Source organism: Cydia strobilella, chromosome 1 (genome assembly GCF_947568885.1).
Source record: "Cydia strobilella chromosome 1, ilCydStro3.1, whole genome shotgun sequence".
Taxonomy (NCBI): domain Eukaryota; kingdom Metazoa; phylum Arthropoda; class Insecta; order Lepidoptera; family Tortricidae; genus Cydia; species Cydia strobilella.
In genome coordinates, this window is record NC_086041.1 from 17,273,449 (window position 1) to 17,279,275 (window position 5,827).

The following is a 5,827-nucleotide window of genomic DNA, read 5'->3' on the forward strand; positions in this document are numbered from 1 at the left end:
TCAAAAAAGAAAAAAAAAGGAAAAAATGTAAAATAATGAAATTTTATGCGTTAGACCCGTTAATGACATTAATTATGTAATTAACTTTCTTCCTTTAATATCGTTTTAAATATTGATCCTAGAGAAAAGTGTTTCGAATGTTTTTGGTAGAAAATTATATGTATAGATTATTTATTTATAAGAACTTATTTAGCTTTTGGCCACCGTTTACAAGTTTGTTACGAAAAACTACAAAAGAACTTTAAAATTGATTATAATATAACTTTCCCGCTTTAATATCTTTTTTAAATATTGATCCTAGCGAAAAGTGTTTAATGTATTTCTTGTAGGAAATTCGATGTTGTAACGCCCTTACTACCACACGCCAACAGATGGCGCTATTAGTACCATAAAGCACACAACGCACAGGACAGCGCAGCCGCCGCACCGATATCACTCCACTATGGATACTAGTTACGGCGCCCACCAATAGATGGCGCAGTGATCGAGATAGATCTCGATAACGACCGTGCAACGTAGAAACATGACCCTCGGCCCACGGCCGATGATTATTTGAGGAGAAATGCAAATAGGTTCTCTCTCGGTACTGCACGCTAAACACCTTCACCATTGCTGAAGTGTTGTAGTGTCTCTGCCGTAGATTTTATGCTATGCGTCATACTTTACAATTTTACAAATTATTTACGAAAAACTAAAAAAAGGAACCAGAATTGATTATAATTAACTTTTCCTCTTTAATATCTGTTTAAATATTGATTCCACCGAAAAGTGTAGTAAACCTTTTTTGTAGAAAATTATGTGTAGATTATTTAAGCTAGACAACATTTTTTGCTATTGGCATTTGGCCGCCGTTTAAGAGTTATTTACGAAAACCTAAAAAAGGGACCTTACAATTGATTATAATTAACATTCCCGCGTTAATATCTCTCTGAATATTGATCCTATCGAAAAATTCTCTGAAGTCTTTCTTGTAGGCAAATTTATGGAGATTACTGGTGTAGAGAATATTTTTCGCTATGCGCCACAATTTACGAGTTATTTACAAAAACCTAGAAAAAGGGACCTTACAATTGATTATAATTAACTTTCCCGCGTTAATATCTCTCTGAATATTGATCCTAGCGAAAAATTGTACAAAATCTTTCTTGTATGCAATTCTCTGCAAATTACTTGTGTAGAGAATATTTTTTGCTATGCGCCACCGTTTAAGAGTTATTTACGAAAACTTAAAAAAAAGGGACCTTATAATTGATTATAATTAACTTTCCCGCGTTAATATCTCTCTGAATATTGATCCTAGCGAAAAATTGTATGGAATCTTTCTTGTAGATGTAGTATAGATTTTATGTAGATTACTTGTGTGGAAGAACATTTTTTGCTATGCGCCACCGTTTAAGAGTTATTTACGAAAACCTAAAAAAAGCTTTTGTTTAATCTTAAAGGGCTGTATATTTGGAACCATAGCAGATTGGTACTCCAAACTTTCAGAATATACGTATTATTATTACTGCTATTTTCTGCAATAATTATTATAAAAAAATAGATAGATAGTTTGTGCGATAAAAAAATATATTACAAAAATATGGGTCTCCATACAAGGAACTCATCAGAGTCGGTAATAATGGCCGCCATTTTGAATATCTCACTTCCGGTCAAGATTTCGATCGAGCAACCGGCAAATTCGGATTCAGCGGGGTCAAATTAGGTTAAATGACCTGGTTGCCAAAAAGTAACATGATTTGCCAGTCGAAATCGATTTTGTCAAAAATATGACCTGACTAGTGATGTGCCGTTCTCGAGAAAGTGCGGGAACGTGAGAATGTTGCGGACATGTTCTCGAGAACATTCTCTCGGGCGGAAATTTCCGAGAAAGTACAAAATATGTGTACGAATTCAGTTTTTTTTTGTTTGTGTATCATTCTATAAATGTTTTTTTTGTTTGTGTATCATTCTATAAATGTTTAAAACAGTTTGAAAACGAACAAATTATTCTAAGAGCAACTTTCTCTTCACTCTCAAGAAATTCCCGAGCATGTTCTCGGGAATGTTCTCGCGAGAACTTTCTCGGCACTTTCTTTGTCCGTTTATTGTAGGAAACATACTGAATTATTGGGATAATGTTTCTTTTTTGCTCAAATAAATGTCGTATATGTGTTTTATTGATATTAGTAGAGCGACCTGGTTTCGAAACAATATTTTAAACTTAATAGAGTAAAATTCTCATTGCTCTCAAGAATATTCTCGGGAAAGTACTCAGCAAAATTATGTGCTATTATAATTTTATATAAAAATGGAAATCTAATAACACGAGACACTTTTGAGATAATAACAACAACTTCGAAATAACTTAAAAGGGAAAATTTTAGAAGAGGGCGTTTTTTCGACATTTATATGGCATTTTTTTTAATTTTGGGAAATCTAATTTAATATCATCGTTTTAGGAAGGGTTTTATAACAACAAAAAATATACTGTAGGAGGCACCACTCTACTTTTTGTAGTTGGCTAGATATGGACGTTTAAATATCGACATTTGTATGGCACTATTCAGCTATTTGTAAGGCGCGTTTGACATGTATAAGTATAGTGTTTTTTCGAGATTTTATGTCAGTATAACATTTAAAACTTTCGCTTTTTGAACACATATTAAATCACATTATAATCGGGTCACTTTTCGTCGGGTAGTCACACAAATCTCTAGCTGTTTTGACATTTTGCTGGGACGTCAGTTAGCCGCGACCACGACCAGTGAAACCTGTTTCGAAACGTCAGTAAATAAAGGTAACAAAATAAATTCGCGATAGAACCGATTGTAAATTAATTTTATAGCAGTATCAAAATTTGTTTGGCACTATTGTTTATTTTTGTGGAATTTGTAAGACCCTGACGACATTTGTATGGCACCTTTCCGATATTTGTATGGCACTGTGTCGACATTTTTATGTCACATTCGACATTTGTACGGTCAAAGTAGCCATACAAATGTTGACATACAAATGTCGGCAATAATATTTTTGGGCCATTTTCGTACATTATTTATTTATTTAAAAAATTTAATCAGGCAACAAGGCCCATATTATGTACCCGATTCACGTATTTACTAACACAACATTCTTACACCATATTGCTAACTTGTATTATAGTCACACATTTTTATTTCAATTGTATATCAATAAATAAGGACCCATACAAATGTCGTAGTGGCCATACCAAAATACGTCGTACGAAAAGATTAACTGTTATTCGGTCAAAAATACCGTTTCTGTGTCCACTATCGTTGAAAATAGAAGCCCAAGTAATGTACCTACTATTGTATCGTTAATTAACATGTAATGGTAGATCAATAGACAAACCAGATTTAGGGAGGTATCCTTGAGTCATACAAAAACAGTGCCGCGCGGGATAACCACAAAAAGGCTTTCCTGGTTTTAATAAATAACGCATTATTTTTTATAATTAGTTAGTAGGTTAGTTTATCAACTGCAAAATGTTAGTGATCGCACAAACGGAATTGTTTTTTGATGTCACCACAAATTCATACCTTCAATTGTGCAAAATCTACTCAAAAATGTTTCCGATAACCTACTCGAAAGTATAATTTAATAATGTTTTTATTTATATGGTTAAAAGGACAACTTTAAGTTTTTGGAAAAAAAAACACATTTTTGTTACCAACTTACCATTGCTATTATCGCTTACCGTACTTTTCTTTCCATAAGCAACTAATACTCATCGAGACAATTCTAACAATTCCAAAGCCAAACACAATTAGTTAGTGTTGTTTTATCACAGAGATCCCATGGTCACTTCCTGTCACCATCATCAGATCAGTACCATGTCATCATAATATTGAATTATCATCTGAATTACATATGTATGCAAATTTTCAGCTCAATCAAAAATCGGTAATTGGGTCTAGCTTCCAAGATTTGAATCACACTAACTAACAGGGCAAGTTAAAGAAAACTCAAGTATCTGAAAAACACATGTACGACACGAAAATCACAAAGCCAAAGAAAATCTACATAGTAAATATAAATAGTTTGTATTCAAAATACTATGGACGTCTTACAAGGAAATGTGCGGGAGCATGTTCTCATCGAGAACATTCCCGAGAATATGCTCGGGAATTTCCCGAGAGTGAAGAGAAAGTCGCCGTTATAATATACTATTACATTTGAATGTTTGCGGGTGTCTATCAATTACTTAAATAATGATAAACGAACATTAACATTTTAACTTTTTTGCAAATTTTTATAACTTTCTCGGTAATTCTCATCCAAGAGAATGTTCTCGAGAAAGTGCGGAAATTTCCAAGAGAAGGAATTCCCGAGAGCGAGAACATTCTCGCTGGCACATCTCTAGACCTGACTACAAGTCTGTTGTTAAGACAAGTGTCATCATTTTAATTTTCAACCGCGAGTCCGCGACATTTGCATTTGTGAATTATAAATCTTCTTCTATTCCATTTAAATTCAATAAGATTCGATTTGAATATGTATACCTACCTAAAGCACACGGGGTAAATTAAAGCGTCGGTTTCATAGTCGGTTATACACAACTTTCTCATTAAACTTGGTGTGTGGAATAGGTAACTACTAAGTATATCAATGGGGAAATTAGGGGCGTAAGTGTACGGTGTTATAATAATATTAATATTATTGTTTACTTGTTGTACTCATTTAACACAATACGATGTTCGACATAGTAAAAATATATAGAACAGTATTGTAATTTGATATCTATCGTTGTTGCCACTGTGATTATTGAACAAATTTTGTTGAATCTTTATCGTTTTAAATCCATCGAACGTATTTGTGATACCTACGTAGCAACTCGCCAGAATATACTCTGCGGTATGTAACAAAACAGTCGAAAATCTGACGATTTTATGGCGAATACAGAACCCCAAACGGAAACGCATGTACTGATGCCACAAATTTGTAAGAACATACCTACACCTCTACTATAGGTACAATAGTACATTACTACAAAGGCTGGGAAGGAAGGGGTTACCGGCCGAATGCATATAAACGGCCGAACGTAGTGAGGCCGGATAGTTATAAGGCCGACAACCCCTTTTTACGCCGATGTATGTACATATAGTGCTTTTCTCAAACATGCAATGAAATAGTTAAAGACCTCCACGAAATCAGTTTTATTTCTAAAGAAACTAAAAGTAAACTAGGCACAAAATATAACTTTCTATAAAAAACACTTTTTTACGTGGAGTTTTTTATTTATTTATTTCATTGCATATTTGAGAAAAGCACTATACCTACATACCTTGTCGTGAAAAGGGGTTGTTTTAATTTGCAATTCACATTGATTGGAATTTGTTAATAATGTGTTATTTATTATGTTCATGTCAATTTTATATAAATAAAACTGTAAAATATAGCAAATATTGTTTATTGTTTTTTTTAATAGGAGCAGTGGCAGAATGTCATAACGAACCAAAAAGCAAATATTGCTTAGAGTCAAACCAAGAAAAGTCTGCAGAGATTTTAACAGCACACGCAGTGCAGGTGTTATTTTAAACGTCAAACTTCTATGAAATTATGACGAATCTCTGCAGACTTTTCTTGGTCTAACTCTATAGTTTTTTTTAAATGTTTGAATGCCATGATACTGTGTCACGGATATATGTGAAATGGAAATTAAAAAAGAGCTACTTCCCGGCCAAGGCCTGCAATTTTGTATAAAATTAAATACCTCTCGTCTAGCTGCGCCCGAAACGTGATACTTCCCAGCCTAATATGTAGAAAATAATATCAATATTTCATTGCATGTTTGAGAATATTGGTTGAAAGTAAAACTGCAAGCAAA